Source organism: Melopsittacus undulatus, chromosome 5 (genome assembly GCF_012275295.1).
Source record: "Melopsittacus undulatus isolate bMelUnd1 chromosome 5, bMelUnd1.mat.Z, whole genome shotgun sequence".
Lineage (NCBI taxonomy): Eukaryota > Metazoa > Chordata > Aves > Psittaciformes > Psittaculidae > Melopsittacus > Melopsittacus undulatus.
Window position 1 is genome coordinate 33,980,838 of NC_047531.1, and position 23,241 is coordinate 34,004,078.

Below are 23,241 nucleotides of genomic sequence, written 5' to 3' on the forward strand. Positions count from 1 at the left end.
TACACACTGATCACTGAAGAAGAGGAAAGAAAGAAAGAAAGGAAGAAGAGAAAGATGAATAACAGGAGTCTATTCTTGGTATGGTTGGTATGTTGCTTGAGATCAAACTCTATGAATAAAGTCCTATTAATCTTTGAAAACATTATTGTAGAAGAAGGTTACCTCTTACATTTATAATATTTAAAGTAATAAGTATATGTATACAAGTGTATACTTTATGGTAGAGAGTAATCGGTATATGAAGACACTACCAGGTTGTTTTAGTAAGGAAGACAATTTTATATAGTTTCTATATTGTGACAAAATTCCTGCCAAGCAGTTGAAAAAGATTTATGCTGAAATAGGGACCAGACTAATATGAACCTGCTGTGTCATTTTATTAGTTCCTTAACATCTGACCTTCATCAAAGAAGCTATCATCACAGACTATCATAGACTCAGTGGACCATATTCAGCGGTTGTGTAAGGAGTCAAAAGCTATGCTGACACTGCATACAAACATCTATGGTTCAGGGTTTTAAACCAAGCAAATTGCCCATTTTCATGTGGTGCTGAACACAAATCCTTCCTGTCAACTGCAGAGATTATTTGACTATGGGGTCTTAGCTTAGACCCTCTATAACCGAATAAAACAGGCAAGGTTTCACTGGGAACTTATCTCTGAACATTTTCCATCTACAAAATTATCTTGCTCTTTTGTGCTTTTAACATTTTTGATGACTTTAGCTTGATGTAAAAACTTATGTGCCTCTTCTATCATTGTAACAGTGAGAAATTACTGACAAATTTCTGCAGTGTGATTAGTTTGAACTCATAATTCATTACAAAGTTTAAATTTCATTCTGTCATGAAGAAATTGCAAGAAGTGGTGTATGTCTAGCATCACAATGCACTTAGATTCAGCACAGTGTTAGTAAATTGAGATTATGGAATTGTCAACCCAGTGTTCACGGATTTTGATTTTATCCTCTAAATTGTTACTGCCAGAACTTTTGGAATACTCCAAACAAAACCAGAGATTGTAGATTTTTCCTTTCCAAGGCACATATTTTTAGATGCTCTTTTATGTATAATAGGCATTACTGTGCCAATGAAATAAGATAATGTTAACACGAATGCAACTAGGCTAACCATGCCAAGGTACTTAAAATGTCCAGAGTACAGCAGGTTTCTTTCTAGAAAGCTTAACTCCTTCAGAATAAGACATGTGGACCCTGCCACCTTGCTAAGAATGTTCTTATTGTCCTTTGTTGTTACTTTGCACCCTACAGATTAGATATAGACATTCCTTGTATTTTGCCCATCTTGTTAAATACTTTTTGTAAACCTGCCTATTAGAATAATGTGCTTATATTTGCTGTTTTATCCATGTTTGAAAGTCTTATGAACTCAGTCAACTCACTTCCTTAATGGGACAGGCCTTTCTATAGAAAAGTGTTCTTTTAAACAGAACCATTAAACTGCTTTTGGAAGACAAAGCCCTAAGAAGGATCATAGGTTTACTTTTCGCCCTTCTTTTCCCCTAGTCAGCCAGGCAATGTATTTTCCATAGACACCAGTGCCTCAGGAATGTTATGTTATTTCATTTTAGCGGGGATCAGAGGGTTCTACTTTTATTTATGGTTGCCATTTTTATGCTTTAAACCTCACAAGCTTACTCTGACTATGGAGTCATTCATATATCCTGAAAGAATTTCAGATAATTTACTGCTGCTGGACAGACTTTTCCTCACAATGGCATAAAGAAACTCCTTTTTTATTACTTATGGGCCAAATCCTGTCCTCATTCACACTGCTGAGATAATAAATAACCTCCTTTGAGAGTATTCATGTGTGATTTTTATTTGATTGAGGAGAAAGGGGAAGTTACTCAACAGGAGTCTAAAAAGTCTTCAAAGGTTACTGCTCTGTTCACCTGTGAGGGCAGAACATCCAGTGGTTATAACAAATAAAACGAAAAATGTCTGTTGAGTGAAAACTAGAAGAAACAATATTTCACATTCAATCTAGCATTTCTTTAATGCAGTATGTCTTTTAGTTTTGAAGAAAATCAGTGAAAATAATGAGAATTGGAGAATACAAAGCAATTTGAAATTTAGCAGTATCAGAAGCTTCATCTGCCTCTGTAATTTTGCACCCTAATATGTGCCATCTTGATGAAAGCCATTAACGCATATTGTTACTCATCCCTAAACGGTCTGCAAATGATGACAACTTCACAACCTTAGGTCTGCACACACTGAAGTTATCCTTCTGCCTCTATCACTACAGGTGCATGCAGGCCAGGGGACATCATAACAGCAGTCCCTGTAGGTCTTCACAGGGAAGTGGTAGGGAAGGCAAGGGTGCACATGGATAGTGTGAGTTCTCAGACTTGAGGAGCTCCCAAGTACTCCCAGGGTCCCTCTTCTAGACGGAAATTAAGTCATGTCCCAATGATAGGGTTAAAAGGCACTCTGACTTAATAAAGAAGGAAAATGGATGAAATGGAAGTAAAGAAATTATCCTTGAAAGCAGAAGGGATTTGAGAGTGTCATATCGTTCAAAATGGAAAAGGAGTTGAGGGTAAATGATACAAGGAGAATCTGATTTATGCAGTGAACTAAAGATACAGTTCTAGAATAGATTTATAGAAAAATTGGTTTGCAGATCTTGATTGTGTTCTCTCCCAGTCATAGCTACATGAATCTATTCCCTGTCCCATTCATCATCCTGCAGTACTGCAGTGGCATTGACATCAGTAGTTCATGCTGAAAAATAGCTTTACAGAAGATTCTACTTTATTTTTACATAAAATGTGATTTAACAGGTGGGAAGAGTAAGAAAATTCCTGATCTCTGTGTAATCTTCATTGTAAAATATAACTTTGATGGTCAGAGAAATCCTCATTTCAACTTCCTATCAACTAAAAGTCACTTTCACGGCAAGTTACTTAAACACTATGGCTCAGCTGCTATAAGCATTTATAAGCCTTATTGACAGGTGGGAATCTCTTATCCACTGGGTCACAGACATGATTAATCCTTAGGAAAAGTTCTTTGGCACAGCTCTTCTAACTTCTAAAGCACTAAGTATGCATGTAATAGTAATAATAATTTTCTAATGACTTACTTGAAAATGTACAGAAAAGGTCTCTAAATATAGCTAGGAAATAGAAACTATTAATGCACAAATATGTTTCATCATATATGAGGACAATCTGGACAGAGCTTGAGGATACAGTCTAAGAAATAAGTGAAACCCTGGGAGATGAACAACTATGGAAAACAAGATGCCAAGCTGAGTTGTCTTGACAATATTTGGGGATATCTACTTGGGAAATATGATGCATAAATACTTTATAAAAACACATATTGAAATAAAAACCTGTATCTAAACTAATTATCTTTCACAAATGCTTTCACTAGTCAGGAAAGGTTTTCAATTACATATTAAGACCATCAATACTTAAAAAAATAAAAAAGGATAACATTTTCAGACCTATGTTGTTAACTCATCAAATCTGATGCACGAAAAAGTAGGTCTGCATGCAGAGTGCATATGAAATAAAGCATATGTGTGACATTCCTTCATAGCATCAGCCTCTACTTAAACTTAATCCTTTAAAAAACCCTAACTGTCTTGGGGTTTAAAAACATTCATTACACTTTTATTCAAGGCTGTGCTAGAAGCTTAAAACATAAAGCTGAGATTTTTTTTTTTTAACAATATGAAAGGGATACCTCTTCTCTTTTCCCCTCAAAAAAAATTACAGAGAAAGAATAAGCTATTATTAACTATTTTTTATTACTTTAAATAGTTGAACACATTTCATCTGCAAATTGAAAACATTTTGTGTGAAACCCAAGGCATTTTATTCTTTAAAAGTTACTATTTTGATTCAACTGTGTAGACTGTATATTTAGCTGATTAACTAACATGTTAGCCCTGCTTTGAGGAGAGACTTGGTGTAGATGACCTTCAGCGTAACTCTGTGCATTGTACAACCAACCCTTTGCTACAAGAAGATGGAACAGAATTTGGCAAGGAAGAAGTTTTGTATCTAAAAGGAAGAGAGCCTGCAGTCTGAATTTACAAAAACCTATGTGACCAAGGAGCATATACCTTTTACTCTGTAAGTTTGGTATGTTAATGTGATATAAATATCTTTGTGATGCAGTTGGATGAACATTAGATACAAAACTAGGCTCCAAGGTAATCTTGTCCCGCAGAAGAGAATATGTGTTTAGGAGCCATTTCAGACTGTAGTATGAACTTATGAGGGGTTTATTTGTTCATCACCTTCCTTGCCTTCCCTCTCCTACATGCATATACATGCCTTTCACCCTGGTAGAAAAAATTAATTTCTCAAATTTGCTTTCAATAATATAAATATATAACACTATATAGATATATAAACAAAATAATATACTCAATTCCTAAGCTTCTCCAGGAAGAGTCTGAAAATATATCTAATTGTGTAGATAGCTTTTAACGTATTTACTCTTGAAAAGAGTTTTGCTAGCTACAGCATATTAGAAATGTACTCAAATAAGCAAATTGAAGAGCAGATAGAAAGGTGAGCTGGATGCCACACTATAATTGTGTCTTTCGTTCTATCACAGAGCTATGTGTAAGGAAACACTTCACGTCATCACTTAAAGTGCTTACTAGCACCATTTTCTCCATTTGCTGAAAGACCCTTTTAAGACCAGGGAGTAGTTTTTGGAGAAGTGCTAACCTTCAAAATTGACATGTAAATTGAAGAGATTTAATTTTTTTAATTCCTTACTGTCATATACTTCAAAAAACTAGGCCATGTGCATCTCAGATTGTTCATTTTATGCTAGCAAATTTTTTTGACCTTTAATCTCACCATCCTTGCTCTTCTGATCTAAACCATATGGAAAATATCATTCTTTTAGCTCAAAGATTCTTAAAGAAATATAGTGTTTGTGAAGCATTCAAAAAATGACAGGAATAAGTATAATACATGACTCCTTGCAAAAAGCTGTGTGCTTTTTGTAGTGAGAAGTGAAGACAATGAAGAACAGTTATAGCTCCTAATTAAAGAGCACCACTCAAAAGTTATATGAAAAAATAGCATGCATTCATGCAATCAAAGACTGTAAGAATGCATATGCAAATGGGTGATCAAATCAAAGTTGTATGGACATCCTACTATACTTTGTAACTGCTTGACTTTACATAGTATTCCTTTAATAAATTTTCTGTGTATATAATCAGAAGAGAAAATACCACATACCAAGATTCAAAAGCATCATAGCACACTAGGAAGAGAGCCTGTCTGAAGATTATGTCAGTAGAGCACATCTGAAAAAACAGAATTCTTCTGCGATCTTCTTTAGAGGATTTGAACACAAAAAAGAATTATTGCTGAATTGAATCTTATTTAAAAGAAACAAGTCTGACTCAAAATATGATCTCATTAATTCTCTGTTTTGATTAGTGACTTATTTAACTTTCTTTGAATATCAGTAGCAACTAAATATCTAAGCCATACAGCAATGAAAGACATAATTAAATATTTTCAAAGTAAACTGGAGTAATTAAAATGTTGAAACCTCATTTCTATTCCTAGAAAAAAAAAAACAAAAAGCAGTGTCTTGTGACAAGAGAAGAGTTAACACTCTGAAAATAACCTATTCTGATTAATTTTCAAGATTTATAGTTTTCTTCTCTGTCAATGATTATTAAGTATGACCTAAATGTATTTGATAGATGGCAACAGCGGAGTGTAGACTGACATAAAAAAAACTGATCAAGACTTTAACTGCTTGATATTTATATGACACATAATTGATGGAAATTGCAAAAAGGCACACCAAAACACAGAGAAGTTAATTGTTTTCATGAACTCTCTTTTCATGTCTTTTATTTACCCGGTTGAATCACTGAAAACTATGTAATTTTCTAACTTTTCACTATGTTATGTAAATGAAAATCCTTTGGCAGGATAACTTGATTCCTGCCCTACAGTAACAAGACAAGGAACAACAGCTTTGAATTGAAAGGAGGTGCATTTAGGTTAGATAAGGGAAAGTTTTTATAGTGAATCTGATGAGACACTGGAACAGGTTGACCAGAGATGTGCATGTCCAGCAATGTTGAAGGTTAAGTGGGATGGGACTTTGAACAGCCTGATCTACTGAAAGATGTCCCTGTATACAACAGAGAAGTTGGATTAGATGATCTTTGAAGGTCCCTTCCAATACAAACCACTTTGTGATTCAATGATTCTATGAAATTGGAATATTTAAAACAGACTATATAATGTAAAATAATAAGCTACACAATATAAAAATTAATTTAGACCACACGTTAGCAATGAAAATGTAGATTCATTAAATTTGGGGTGTTTTTGAGCTTCTTCTGTTGGTGTAGAACTATCTGAATATAACCTTGAAAATTAAGGTTTTTAAGAATTAATGAGGGCAAGAATCTATGCTTCTCTGGATACCAGGGGTTGTGTTTAAAAGACTATCAATTCCTGAAGAACCAGGATTTTGTTTTAGCTGTTTCTGTACCTCTAGACACTCACCTAACACAAGAGTAACAAAGGCTTCAGGAGGAGTTCATTGTTGTTATTCTTTGGCAAGGTTAGCAATAAAGCTCACAAGACTACTGTATCTAGTGTCTGATCCCCAGCTTGTGTCTTCTGTCTTTGTGCCTAACCCATGAGAACTATGCAGCAGACTGCTTCTGAAAAGCATTTAAAGTCCTAGTCCTAGTTCTAATCCTCGTCTTTTTATAGCTTTGGAAAGTAGAAGTAGGCTCTCTCTTTACAGTCTTCTGTAACAAGTTTCCACTAACCTACAGCTTGTGGTTTTTAATTTCAAATATCATCACTATTTAAAGAGAACTGATAAATAAAAATGGTACTTTTAATCAGATCAACAACACCAACAAAGGCTTGTTATCTTGAAGGTAGTTCTGTGAAGACATTTCAGTAGTGCAAAAATCCAGGTTTTAAATAGAAATAAGAACAGTAATAGTATAAAAAGTGAGAAGACAAAGGTTTTATTCTTATTCTTTTTCTTAATACTATGAAATATGATTTATGGCAGCTTATATATGTTTAATCTCCAAGAAAAAAAAATCATTTATTTTAATAAAAAAGGATTTATCCAGTCAAAAAGTCTTCCTACACCAGCTCCCACAGAAACTTTTCATTACAATGTACTGCTTTACCGTTAATGAGTACCATACAATACATTGCATGAATATGCCAGATTTCATCCCTGACTTTCATATAAAACCACAAATGTTTGGACTCAAATGTGCAAAATGAATTAAGAACTCAGTTCTGAGTGACAGATATAAGTCAGGTGGAAGTTTAACTTACACTATTCACTCTTGTAACAGAAACATATTAAAAATGAAGTATATAACAAGGTGAGAAAAATGAGTCCATCGGAACAATCCATCAATCCAAAGAACTCAGTCCTACTTGTCTTAATAAATTTCTGTTTCTTAACCATTAGGTTGCTGCCAGTTGTTACCTGGTAACAACCAGTAAAGCATCAGCTGAAATAGCAGAAAGGTCATTTTTTTTTTCTGGAGAAGTTAAATGTTTAGTTACATAAAGCACTAACTGAGTGTCTAATTATTTAAGACACCTCAGTCTGCTAAATACTCAAATTTTAGAATTGCTGATTATCATTATCTAAAGGAAGTGCTGAATGTTGACCACTGTTGAACAGTAGAAAGCATTTTGATTTAGAACCCAGATTTGAAAATATTCTTATAAAAGTGGAACATCTAGATTGCCACATCCCTGAAAATAAGATTAGACTGCCACACACACATCTTGAATATATTTTTTGTTTTATAAAAGAAGCAAATCATCAAAGTGCAGAACAATATACTTTATGCAATGGAAGTAGTATTGAAAATTTTCCAAGTGTGAAAGTAAGTATTTTATAACAAAGGCTAACTTTTGCAAACGTGACTTCGATGCTTGACTCATGTAAATCACTTCAAGGACTTTTAGACACCTAAGAGCTTGGTAGCTTTTGAAATTGTTTCAGGCTTCTGAGCAAGGAAAGGTCAGGTTTATAAATACCAGTAGAGGGGCTGTTCATATACGTTTAAACACTCAGGATGTTTAACATCTATGATTCTATGATTCTGTGATTATATGATTCTGTTCTATGATACAAACATCCATGTTTGAGCTAGTCATCCCAATTTCCCTTAAAACCAGAAGAGAAAGGAAAAGTTTAAGTTAGGGTAGCACTTGCCTCCTCATGGTATCAAAATAGATCAGGTGAATTCTGACTCCTGGGTATCTCTTTGCCTTCATTTACTATAGGGAAGCCAATGTATATATCAAACTGGATGAAGTGAAACCTATTCTAGATTGCTGAAGGTGAAAACAAGTTTCTTATAGGCATTTACAAAGGAAGCTAGATACTTAATTGTCATTAATATCTCTTACACACACCCACATGCGGACAGAAAAATAGTACCTGAAAATACTATCTAAGTCAACTTGAATTTTACTTCCTCAGTAACTTTCAAAAGCTTACTGAATTTTGGAAGTCTAAAAACTTAGCCTTACCCTATGCATATTCTCTTAGGTATGTTTGAGAATATTATACTTTCATGTTTGGCTTTAAACTTTTTAAACCCTTCTTAGTATAATAAGTAATATTAATATATCTTCTTCAATATGTTTTAGTCATCATGATAAGAGCCAATTTATTCAAATTTTTCAAATTTTAAGCACATGAAGTGAGTTATTCACTGCAATGCTTAAATTCCTTCAGTCATCGAAAAGCAGAAAGTGTTTTTAAAAGCCTTCAGAGCTACATCACATTAATTTGATTTATTGACCTAAACTGGGACAAACAATTTTATGAAAACTATTTTTTTAGCATCTACCTTACAAACAATGGTGACATGTATCAATAAAAAAGGGCAATAAGTTAGGTACACAAATGCAGGTGAAATTTATTTTCAGAGGGACTGCATCAAGCCTAGTCCATTTTGATTTTCTTCTACTCATATTTATTAAAAGTACATTTACAGAGATAGTAAAGATGCTTACTGCAACAGAATACGCTTGTAGGATAAGTAAAGTTGTGTCAACAAAGTGCATCCTAACACCGAGGATACCAGGAAATAATACCAATTATTTAAATCAGAAAAGAAATTGGACAATCATAGAATCACAGAATAGCTAGGGTTGGAAAGAATCTTAAAAGCATTGTCGTGGTTTAAACTAAATCTGCACAGTTCCCCCTTTGTTTCCCCTCCCCCCCCCTCACCTTCCCACTCCCGGAGGGATGGGAAGGAGAGCCAGAGGAATACAACTAGTTCCAAACCACCTGCCATGGGCTGCGACACATCCCAGTAAACCATGTCACACAAGGCTCTATCCATCCTGGCCTAGAACACCACCAGGGGTGGAAGCATTCACAGCTTCCCTGGGCAACCCATTCCAGTGCCTCACCACCCTTACAGTAAAGAATTTCTTCCTTAGATCCAATCTAAACTTCCCGTGTTTAAGTTTTAACCCTTTACTCCTTGACTTATCACTACATTCCCTAATGAAGAGTCCCTCACCGGCAGTCTTATATGCCCCCTTCAGATACTGGAAGGCTGCTATGAGGTCTCCACGCACGCAGCCTTCTCTTCTCCAGGCTGAACAGCCCCAACTTTCTCAGCCTGTCTCCATACAGGAGGTGCTCCAGTCCCCTGATCATCCTCGTGGCCTCCTCTGGACTTATTCCAACAGTTCCATGTCCTTTTTATATTGAGGACACCAGAACTGCACACAATACTCCAAGTGAGGTCTCATGGGAGCAGAGTAGAGGGGCAGGATCACCTCCTTTGACCTGCTGGTCACACTCCTTTTGATGCAGCCCAGAATATGGTTGGCTTTCTGGGCTGTGAGTACACACTGAAGCCAGCTCATGCTCATTTTCTCACCAACCAACACCCCCAAGTGCTTCTCTGCATGGCTGCTCTGAATATCTTCTCTGCTCAAGCTGTAGCTATGCCTGGGGTTGCTCCAGCCCAGGTGTAGGACCTTGCACTTGGCATGGTTAAACTTCATGAGGTTGGCATGGGCCCACCTGACAAGCTTGTCAAAGTCCCTCTGGATGGCATTCCTTCCCTCCAGCGTACCAATTGAACCACACAGCTTGGTGTCATTGGCACACTTGCTGAGGGTGCACTCAATCTCACTCTGTGTCATCAACAAAGATATTGAACAAGACCGGTCCCAACACCGATCCCTGAGGGACACTACTCGTTACTGATCTCCAGCTGGACACTGATCACTCTTTGCATACAGCCAGCCAGCCAGTTCTTTATCCACTGTGTGGGGCAACTATCAAACTGATGTCTCTCCAATTTAGAGACAGGGATGTCAAAACTAAATATCTACAAAAAAAACACCTTGAAGTTTAAGGTCTTTGATTTTCTGTTTCAATTTGATTTCCGTGTTTTATGAGGACCTTTTTGAAGGTATAGTTTGAAAAAATATTTTGAAGTTCTCAGATGAAATCTGCTGCATGAATGAAGGGCATTGTTATGCACTAGTAATATCAAGCAGGTATATCACAGCTAACTGTCATTGTCAGGCAATTTAGTATTTACCAAAGCAGCTGAATGATCCTGGGGTCTTTCAACTCCTGTGTCTTATTCTGTAAAAAATCCCTATATGTCAAAGGACTTGAGGAAACACGCCTTTCACCATGGCATTAAATTCCAGAGTACCTTTAAGGGCAATAGGAAAAAAAAATATTGATGGAGCGTTCTTTATAAATAATATTCCTAATAGGAATTTTGTAATAAATACTTTCCCTTTCAATATGAAAAGGGAGATATTCGACCCTTTGTTGGAACCACTGGATCAAAACAGGAATATCACATGGTAATGGAGCTGCAATGTTGTTCTTCTGCACATATGGAACCAGCAAATTAGGCCAACTTTTTATTGTAAAAAATTATTGAATCCCTTCAATTTCAATCTAATAGTCATTTTCCCTAACAGCAAGCATTAATGACTTCCCTGACTAATGAAAATTAATTGCTGGCCCGCCTTGACAATTACATTGTGATCGATCAAGTTTAAAGGAGCTGCAAGGGTCATTTGCTTGAATTCTAATGCAATCCATTAAATCTGCACCAGATGATAACCTTTAACTTAGTTGCATATTAGGGAATACTAATGACAACTATAGATGTCATTGTTTATACAAGAGGAGATACATCATATTGTCTGTTTCCTCTAATGCTCTTGAGGTGTTGCTCTTTTTCAGACAACAGAGAAATTTCCCTTGACATCAGAATACAGTACCTCTATAATCTTAGTAAGGTGCTATAAAGGCAGAGTTGTCCAAATCCAAAAAACAGACCAGGAGAATCATAGAATAGATATGCTTATTCCATCTCGGGGTAAGGCTCTGGGGTATTACAGAAAATTAAGTTGCAAAATGAGGGACAAATTTGCTAAGTCTTGATGGAATGCACTGTCAGAGAAATATATCTAAAGCACGCATCATATTTTATTGGTCCTGCAAAAGCCATCAGCTGTTTTACACCCTTGAATATGATCTACCGTCTCTTACAAAAAATAGAGTTGTAAAATAAGGCTCAAATTTGAGAAGAGTTATTGAAGCAGTTAATAGTGAACAACAAATATAATTGGTATTAGAAAACCAGAACTGCATTTATATTCCTGAATGCATTTCCAGGGCACATCATTCCAATATTTACAGAACCTGCATACTGAATTATGGTTCTTTTTTTTTTTTAACAAGAACTAAATACAAATCACATTGGATCTGAAACCAAAACACAGCAAACAAAACAACACCACAAATAAAACCAGAAAGTTCTTTAAACTGAAACTTCACAGATTTCTCAGCTGATTTGAGCTATCCTATTTTAAGGTGGTTTTGGGGAAAGTTTAATAAGTTTTCACAAGATGAGAAAATGGTACTTGAAGAACTGAATGAAAAGACTAATTCTAATCTAATCTGCTACCTATTTTCATCATATGGGGACAGGCACTGAGTTTAGACTTTTATCTAGGACTGACTTTTGTATATACGCAGACACTTACATACGTGCAATCTCACCTCAACATCTCATTTCAGAGGTTGTTGAAGTGTGTCTTAATAAAGTTTGTGCAACTTGATCCATTACACATTTTTGCATGCATGGAGTTGCATATTTTGTAGATGAATTTTTTTGTGAAGCTACTGAAAGAAATTATGACCTTATTCTTTAGTTCTTTAGACAAAAATAGTCCAGGATTATTTTAGCACTCAGGATAGTTCACTCCGCTGTCTACTAACTATTACACTAACTACCTTTAGGAACACTGATGTCAAATATTTGCAACTTGACTGCAAGCAGAAATTTCAAGTATTCCTGCAGTGATGCCAGCCCACAAAAGTTCAAGTTAGTAAAATACAAAGAAATTTTGAAACAGACATGCCCCGCTGCATCTCTCACTGGCAATTAAGGCAATGACCCTACAATGATCATCACAGAGATTCTTCAAAGAGGATTTTGTGTAGCTCTACAAAAATAAGATCAGAAATATGATAAAGAATACAGATTCAATCTGAACAGTATAATGAAAAACTGTCACAAATTATTCCATTTTGAAAGGTAAAACAAGTATTCTAATATACACTCTATTATAATATCTCTCAGGCAGATTTAGGTATATTTTTAGTTTCAAAACAAACTAAAAGAAAGGCTAAATTATAATTCTATGTGAAAAGACACACTCTAACAAAGAAAGAAACTGACTTCTTCAAAGAAATATTAACACCCTAGATTTCTCGAAGAAGTAAGATTTATTTGTACAAGAAGGATGCTTACTCAGCAATAGCCAGAACAAAACTTCTTACATATTTTTTATACTGATAGAAAAAAAAGCACAAGGAAGTAGATTTACAACCAGCATAAATAATAACTCTACAGCTGTAAATGAGCAGAAGCATAATTACATAAGCTACAGATATCGTAACAGAATGTTTGTGAAGAGGTCAGCATCACACAAAGAGTCAGTGTTCAATAAGGATTAAAATTTTTGAAGTTTAATTAAAAATATAGTGTTCAAAGCTTTTTCCATAATACAAGAGCAGAAGAGATACTTGTCTAATCTATTCTATCTATTCTATTGTCTATAATCTATGTCTATGTCTATTGTCTAGTCTATGTCTATCTAATCTATTCAGATTTGTTTCTACTGTGGTGAAAGTATGCACTCAGACCAGTATAAAAGGGCAAGAATTCCAAACAACCCAGTTAAGTTATTGCAAATTTATAGAGATATAACCAATATCTGATGTTAGTCTACGGAAATATATTTGAAACAACACAGAGATATGTGCTCCTTCAGACTACAGCAGTTTCAGTTTTCATAAAATGAATTGTGAACACTGGATTAGAGCTGGGTGCAAAAGATTGTGGTTGATTAGCAGTAGTTTATAAAATCTTCCTGTAAGTATCATCAGGGAAAAAAACATACTGTTAGCCAGGAGATAGGAGAAAGCTACATAATCATCTATATCAAGCATGTCTATATCAAGCACCAGTAAAATATTAGACAGTCTCTCGAAGCATTTCTCTCTACCCAAACACTTTTGGAGTGCTAATTTTAAAATAAATATTCATGTTGTCATCTGATTCATTATCAGATTCATTCTTTGAAATAATATATACTTTCTCTTAGCCATGGTTCGCCAAAGATTCTTCTCATCTTAGCCAAAATCTACTGATACACGCTGATCATGGAAACTGTTCCAAAACCCATGTTCCATATAAAGTTTTCATATTTCTAATTAAAGTGTAAAAGTTAAAGCTTGCTGAAATCAATGAACTGCTTTTATGGGCTTTATTGGTTTTTAGTAAGACTATGACATGAATAGAAGATTTAGCCATGAAATACATTCTTGCATGCCAAGTTTATATATGAAAGCATTTCCAATTAAGTCAATGACTTTCATATTCTTCAGATTAAGTATGTGCTTACCTACTACACTTCCTTGTCTATTTTTATGTCTGCTCCTCAGACAAAACTTTTGTCTTTTAGTCAAATCTCAGTTAAAGTATATTTATGGATTCTGACATGTTCAACTAGCCAGTACTTAAAAATGAAACATCTGACTAGTTATGGTTCTGAAGCACTTTAGAAACCTTGACATGTAAAGTAAACAGTCTCATCGCATTCAGTAAAAGTAAAAATCACACCATTATCAAGCATGACATAGCTGATGTGGAAAAAAAGTAAGTATTGCAACAGGTTATTAAATTGTTAATGGCCACATTCTATTCTCAGGTTTACGGTTTGATGTAGTCTGGGCAAAATGTCAAACTGTATCAACATTAACAGCTTCTGACAAGCTCAAGGGAAAAAGAAGGAGCTGAATGAATAAGCTATTCTGTAAATAAAGAGGCATTGTAACATTTTAAAGTGAGACAGAATTTAATTAAGAAAATTAACACAGACTTTTGAGAGTTTACAATTTTCTAAATCTAATTCCTCTCTGTCAAGTAAAAGTTATATTCCTTTATAGTATGAAATAGTAAGTGCCTACACTTTGATCAAGTTAGTGATATCATCTAGATAAAAAGGGAGAGGAATGAAGTCCATAAATTTGCCTTTTTCCATGTATTCATTTTTAGGTTACATGGAATCTGAGTCAGAATTGAGAAACATGAGAAAAAAGAAAGTGACAATATTTCTTTTATCTTAGAAACACCCACATGAAGCACATCAAATGGTTTCTCATTCTAATTTAAATTGAATTCCATGGGAAGAGAGGGTTTCACTATCTCCATATCATAGGTGAGGAAACTGAAGCATACTCACGAGTGAATCAATGGCCTGGCCAGGGCAAAAGTCCAAATTTTGTTTTCACATCTATTTCTAGTGGTGTAGCTGTTGATTAGACTGACTGTTAATTTCAGCTGTTAAAATACATTAGCTTCTTACTTTCCAGCTTAGAAAAAACAAATGTGAATTTATGCAGGTTTTAAATTTTAATACTAAATAATTTTTTTCTCAGAACATGTTTCCTTTTCAGTTGCTGCATTTTGCCTTGTTACCTATGTTACAATTCCTGAACAAGGAAAACCATCAGCATCTCAGTTAATGAGTGAATTAGTCAATTGGACTATTATTTAAATGTTTCTTTTTGATGCTTTAATCAGATAAAGACCTTTTCTGTATAGATTCAGATATTAGAACTTTTCATAAAGATTACCAGACTACTGATAAATTAAGTCTGGATAAACATGGTTTATTTTGGGGTTTTCTTTTTTTTTTTTCAAAGAAGAAATGAAAGCATGAATTATGGCTGGAAAGAAGAAAAGAAGAAAGGAAGGAAGAAAATGAAAGAAGATGCAAAAAAATGGTTTCATTACATGGATTTTCCAGATATTACAATAATTTTCCTGATTAAACCTAAAATTTCAGGAAAATGTACAGAAAAAAAAAGAATTCTTTCTTTTCTATTTTGAAATTTTTGTCATCATTCTGATGAGAAAGAAAAAACAAAAAAAAATGCAGAGAGAGAATAGTATTATCAACATTGATTTAATCTAAAGAGAATCACACTGTCTAATGTCTAATGACTTCTTTAATGAACAAAATAGATTTTGAGTGCTAAATAGAGGAGAAATGTTGACTGCAAGGGTAGCCATTTCGTATTTGCACATCTTTATTGTTCTTTAAACTCTAAGTATATCAGGAAGTTTGCATTTAGACATCTTGGTCATATATGGAGACATCCATGGGGAACAGCAGACATCTATAGTTAGGTGTCTAAATCCAGAATTGAATTCCACCCCAAATGATTACATGCACAGTTTGTTGTTTTGTCTCTGTACCATGTACAATGTTAATCTTTTATGTGTTTCCACAGAGAGTTCTAATTCAAATAGACAAGGAAATGATCTCGAAAAGAACAGCTCAGCTGTCTTTGTCTCAGGAAGCTGACAATGTTCTCTGCTTCTAATTAATCTTATTCCTTCAGCTCATTCCAGCAGCTGGAAAGAGTTTTCCTTCTGAGGGCTGAAGCAGCAATGCTTCACAAATCTGACAATATCAGATCTTTGTAGCTGGTAGACAATGAAAGCATGTGCCGTCTACTCTTCAGCTTTCCATTGAGCTCTGCAAACTTCTCATGGAAGTATCTTCATCTTTCCTTAAGAGCGCTAAGTAGGAAGAGTACCTTCCAGTCTTGGAAGACTGCTTCACACCACAGAGCAGAAGAAGGTTATTATTGGACCTGTGTATATCTTTTGTTCCTTTAAAATCTGCAATTAATTTCAGTCTCTATTGATCATCTTCTCGTTACAGTGCAATATAAACATTAAGGAGCAATGGGAACTTTGGCTCTGCAACTGCATTTCTGCATGGAGACTGAGACTGCTGGGTTTTCTTATCCACATAAAGCTGAAGCTGTTATTTTCAACACTGAATGCTTTGTTTGATAACATCTTTAAAATGTTATTGATCCTGAAGCTTTAATGCAAAACATTTGTTAACTTTATGCTCTGTCATCCACTCTGCTGTTTACAGAGATGTAACTGTTATGGAGGCTCCCTAATATAGGTTTATCACAGCAATTTATTTTTGAGATTGATGCTTCAAGAACATGAGCAAGTCCTGCAGAATATACTAACCATTCTTCATTTGCTTTGATTGTTGAATGCCTTTATCACATTACTGGATTGGATCACAAATATGCAGCTGTTCTTTGAACTTTTGTGTTTTGCACCAGCATATTTATGGGAGCTGTAAAATGCTATGAATCAGCTGAAGGCTGCACTACCACGCTTTTTAAAGAAGCAAGTTTTTCTCAGTAGCCCCCAAATAATTTTCATTTGACAGCAATTAATATTTCTGTTATCTCTTAGTGACTCCACTGAGAATTTAGAAATTGTTCAATATGAAACAAACATATAAATTTTTGTTAGGATTTATGAGAATGTAAAATGTAACAGCCGTGTTAATTTTACATAGATATATTCTGGAAAAAACTTTCCTTTTTTTCCAAGATATTTGAGTACCTTTAAACCTATTTGAACTCAAATGACTGTAATTAAATGGCTAGGGTACCGCATTCAGCCAGACCAGGAGTCCTACAGATAGCATCATTTATTATTATATTTTGCAGACAGACGCTGTCAGTAAGACTGCTGCCTGAAAAGGAAAAATTTCCAAGAGTGGCCTAGATCCTGTTTGTTTCTCTACATTGCCCTGATTTGCACTTACAAGGCAAAGCAGCATGTGATCCTGAGTCTACAATATTTGGTAGACCTCTTTGACCTCTTGGTCAAAGCACTAATAGGCTATGTGATGTGTTAAGACTGAATTTCTACTCTGAATTGGCAAGAGTGTCACCCATTTGCCATATATAGAGCATAGGCTCTGTTATACTCTTTATAAAAATTTATTTTATGAGATATAGTGATTTTTTTCATACAAATTAAATAGGCTGCCTGCAATAACTTGGGACTATATATATTTGTATTGACCACATCTCTCTAAATCCTTAAAATTATTATCAATCCAAATATATTCCTGTCAATGTTTTACGTGAAAATTAAGTTTCAGTATGCCTTTTTTCAATTAATCATTTTTCTTCAATACTGTTTGTTAATTTATTTACAAATTTAATAATTCTTTCTCTTTCATAAATTCCTACAAATAAGTAAAATTAGCTGTATATTACCTAAAATAAAGACAGTCATATTCTGGGCTTTTTTTTTTATTGTGTTGTGAATGAACAGAAATTTAGATTTAAATGGGAAGTATTTTCCAATGCACATGCATAAGATTATGTCTCAAGGAATCTAAAATAATTTTGTACTGCAATAGAATATTGTACTGCTATGTCCATCTGTTTAGAATATTTTACACTTTATGGACTAAAGCAAGATGCTCATATCCGTGAAAGTAAAAGAGCTTGTCAGGCATTAAGACGTCAGCAATCTGCTGAGAAAGAAAAGCAGAATGTTAATATCTTCAGTAATGATCTTGAAAACCATAGCATATTTGACATGTCCTTTGCCAAAGAAAAAGATGGCTTTGTAAATCATGGCAACAACCAACAGAAGAGTTCAATGTCTAAGAAATCCACTGAAGTATGGTTCTAGACATACATAAAGGGAAGTGTAGAATAACTGACCTATCTTACACATTTTTTCAAGTGATTTATTTCCTTAAAATGTAATTACTGAAAAGCCAAGATACTCTGGAGAAAATTAATAGGCATGGTTTTATAGTGACATACATCTTTCATCTCACAAAGCATTGTTTTCTTCTGCTAGGAAAATTTGTTTCTTCTATGTTGTCCACAAGAATTTGTGCTGTCAATAAATACTTGCTCCAGAAAGACTTTTTTTTTTTTAAGAATAAAACACATTTACTATAATTCCATCAGTTTCTTTATAAGTTACTTTACAGACCAAATGACTTGGGAATCAATTCTTCAGACAGTGTAATACTACACTCATTTAGATCCCTGGAAGATGCCAGTAAGGAATCTAATTAATTTATGTTAACTGAGAGTTAACGTATTCAAATTGCTTAGAAGCCCATCAAAATATAAAATCTTCCCTAAGAGGAATGTACAAACTAAATTTGCTTTTCTGGCATACGTACCCCAAGCAGCTAAGATTTAAGAACCTGAATGTACACAAGTCCATGGGATCTGATGAAATCCATCTGCGGGCCCTGAAGGAGCTGGTGAATGAAGTTGCAAAGCCACTGGCCATCATATTTGAAAAAACATGGTAGACAGGTGAAGTTCCTGATGACTGGAAAAAGGGAAATATAACCCCCATTTTCAAGAAGGGGAAAATGGATGACCCAGGGAATTACAGACCAGTCAGTCTCACCTCTGTGCCTGGCAAAATCTGGGAGCAGATTCTCTTGGAAGGCATGCTAGGGCACATGAAAAAGAGAAATGTGCTTGGTGACAGCAAGCATGGCTTTACTAGGGGAAAATCCTGCCTGACCAATTTGGTAGCCTCCTATGATGGGGCTACAAAAGTGATGGACAGGGGTGGAGCAGTTGACGTCATCTACCTGGACTTGTGCAAAGCGTTCGACACTGTCCCACATGACATCCTTGTTTCTAAATTGGAGTGTCATCAATTTGATAGGTGGACCACTCGGTGGATAAAGAACTGGCTGGATGGTCTCACTCAAAGAGCTGTGGTCAACGGTTCAATGTCCAGCTGGAGACCAGTAACGAGTGGTGTCCCTCAGGGATCGGTGTTGGGACCGGTCTTGTTTAACATCTCTGTCAGTGACATGGACAGTGGGATTGAGTGCACCCTCAGCAAGTTTGCCGATGACACCAAGCTGTGTGGTTCATTTGATACGCTGGAGGGAAGGAATGCCATTCAGAGGGACCTTGACACACTTGTGAGGTGGGCTGATGCCAAGCTCATGAAGTTTAACCATGCCAAGTGCAAGGTCCTACACCTGGGTCAGAGCAATCCCAGGCACAGCTACAGGTTGGACAGCGAAGAGATTCAGAGCAGCCCTGCAGAGAAGGACTTAGGGGTGTTAGTCAATGAGAAAATGAACATGAGCCAGCAGTGTGCACTCACAGCCCAGAAAGCCAACTGTATCCTGGGCTGCATCAAAAGGAGCGTGACCAGCAGGTCAGAGGAGGTGATCCTGCCCCTCTACTCTGCTCTCGTGAGACCTCACTTGGAGTATTGTGTTCAGTTCTGGTGTCCTCAACATAAAAAGGACATGGTACTGTTAGAACAAGTCCAGAGGAGGGCCACGAGGATGATCAGGGGACTGGAGCACCTCCCATATGAAGACAGGCTGAGAAAGTTGGGGTTTTCAGCCTGGAGAAGAGAAGGCTGCGTGCGTGGAGACCTCATAGAAGCCTTCCAGTATCTGAAGGGGGCCTACAGAGATGCTGAAGAGGGACTATTCATTACCGACTGTAGTGATAGGACAAGCGGTAATGGGTTGAAACTTAAACAGGGGAAGTGCAGATTGAATATAAGGAAGAAGTTCTTTACTGTAAGGGTGGTGAGGTACTGGAATGGGTTGCCCAGGGAAGTTGTGAATGCTCCACCCTGGCAGTGTTCAAGACCAGGTTGGATGAAGCCTTGAGTGATATGGTTTAGTGTGAGGTGTCCCAGCCCATGGCAGGGGGGTTGGAACTAGATGATCTTGAGGTCCTTTCCAATCCTAACTATTCTATGATTCTATGATTTAGCCCAATAATCTTCATAACTATAGATTATGTGGGAACCAGAGAAATCACAAGTTGACTTTACATCCTAGATCATGCTGGTTGAACTGACATTTTAAAGTAAAGCCCACAAAAACACTCAGCCCATCCTTTAACTTGCAACCTGAGCAAGTTTGACCAAGAGTCATCCAGAAATGATGAAAATGGACCTCATTTCATGAACCAAGGCCATTTGTAGCCTTCTGTATTTCCTTTTCTCTTCCTGAATTGTGTCAAGGCAGCAGATATTAGCTGTAAAGCTACATTTAGATTGCTACCAGTTCAGATACTTCATCAGGCATAGCTCTGACATAGCCAGAATCTATGTAGGCATTATTTCTTAATGTCTATAGCCAGTTCAGGCTGGGTATGCTCAGCTGGCATCTGGCATACTAGTTTTTTTTGTCAAATGATACAAAGCTTTATTGTTTCTTGGTATTGGTTCTGGGGCACTAACATGGGAAACTGACAGCTCTACTGAACACAGGAGAAAAGAGAAGCTGTAATATCTTTGATGAGGTCTAACAATAAAACAGATAGATCCCTTATATGTAACTCCAAATGGACGTTTCAGAACCCAGACAGGTGCCTGATGTTGATTTCTAGATGGTGGTTGGATGCTGTATTATCATATCTCTTCTTAGAAATAGAGCTTAAAATTTGCCAACATGAGAGAAAAAAAGTTGTCTATTTGACTAAGTGCTGCCAGTGGAGCTCAGAAAAATTTCAACCAACTGTTGCAACATCACCATTCCAAATGTTAAGTACAATTAACAAATCCTTTCTCATGGTTATTGCCTTGATTGGAAATTAAAGTCTATATTGTTGAAGAAAGAGTACAATATTGGAAAATTAACCTAATGTTCCCACTGGAGCAATTTCTGTTGACTACTTATTCAGACCCAGTTTGGCTCCAGACATCAGTGTGTAGAAAACACTGCCTGCGAAGTGTCAGCCACACATTCAAAATAGTAAAAGAGGAAGAAAATTGGGTATGAAAATTGGCATGCTTAAGCCAAAGCCTTGGGAACACTTGATTTTGGGTTGAAGCAACACCAAGTTGACTAGCTTTTAAACACAGAGCACACCTAACCAGCAGACAGCTGTGAATGATTTGCTCTACTCTTACCATAAAATTCAATGTTGTGTGCCAAGAATCTGAATTATGAGGCAAAGGGAAAAAGGAACAGTCTTCCAGTAATGAAGTGTCACCCACAAAAGACAAGTAAAATAATGGAAAAATTATGTTTATCTCCCGTCAAAGAGTTTTCAGTAACATAGAGTGACAATTACTGGTGCGTGCATTCAATCCAAAACTGTATTTGGTCTTCCTTCAGCCTTGCAAACTGTAACCTATTTTATGGTGGAAGGGATCCTGGTGAAACAGAAAAAGACACTTAATTTCTTAACTTCCATTTCCCGTATATTACCTTTTTTAATTGATGTAATAATACTTTCCACTTCTTGAAAGTATTAGGTCAGTTACATAGATGCTATTTACCCTTGGAAAAAAACCCTCTGAAACAGTCATGGATTAATAAAAATAGGTTAAATAAAAAAAGGTTACAATAGTTTGGTTGAAGAGGAATGAGGAGGTAATGGAAGCAGAAGAGATAATATTTAAATTTATTAAATTTAGATTTTTAAAACTTATTTTGCCTTCATGTGCTCTTCTAAATTTCTGATATGGCAGTTTGACATTCCGGTACTAAGCATCCTGTAGTAAAACATTCTGGTCTTACCTGCAGCATTAAGCAAAACAAGAACCATTTTCAAACCAATTGACTTTATTGTCTCTACACAGATTTCATGGTATTGCTTGGGTAACGAAGCAGAATAGAACTGCTGGGAAAGAACAGCAGGGATCTAGGTGGAAAGAAATAAAAATCAACTGAATTATGTCTCTGTCGGGCATGAGAGCTCAGTAGATATCACCTTACAAATCTGTTAACTTGCCGGGAAGAAGTGAACAAATTAACCAGGTAACAACTGAATTTATTTCAGTGTTGTTTGATCTCATGTAAAGTCTTGAGATTACAAGAGACAATTCTTGTTTGAAAGAACTCATTTAAAGCTATTTAGATAGAAGATGAAGGAAAGCCTACAGTAGTTTGGAAATTCTGAAAAATTCTTACATAGACAGAAAATTATTAAAAAAACCCATGTTTTTCAATAAGAAACTGAAAAAATAAAACATATTTACCACTTTTGAAGAAAAAAATCAATATTTGTTTTTGACTATTCTAGAGGTATCACCTCGATTGCACAGACTGTGAGCTCCTGTGAGCTACAATGAAACGATAATAGGAGGTAATGAAAGAAATTTCTAGAAGCAATATGCACTAAAGTCACTGTCCTGAGTTCAGCAGTAGCAGTCATTTTTCTCCTTCTTAGTAGCTGGTGCAGTGCTATGGTTTTGACTTTCAGCCTGGAAACAGTGCTGATAACACTCATGTTTTTAGTCGCTGCTCAGTAACATTTAGTCTGACCAAGGACTTTGTGAGTCTCATGCTCTGCCAGGGAGGAGGGGAAGCCAGGAGTAAACAGAAACAGGACACCTCACCCAAACTAACCAAAGAAGTATTCCATACCACAGCACGTCATGCCCACTATATAAACTGGGAGCAGTTACCCGGAAGGGCTAGATCACTGATTGTCAAGGCAGGAGTCACAGACAACGCAGAGATGATCAATGTGATCAAGCGATTGCCAAAGTTTATTCAGATACAGTGCTCCTTTTATACCCTTACACCCTTCAGTTTCTTATGTAACAGCCTTGAATACTGAGCTCTAATTGGTTAGTCTAGAGGTTACTACCATTTACAAAGTTAACGTTTATAACTTGTTATAATTGTGATTAAATACCTTACTCTAAAATACAGTGTGAAACTACAACCTTGGCAGAGATCATTCTCTGCACATTTTCGGTTGAAGATTACAGAGGCCTAACAAGGCAATTGACCTTGCTTATGCCTGCCACGAACCTTCTTACTTT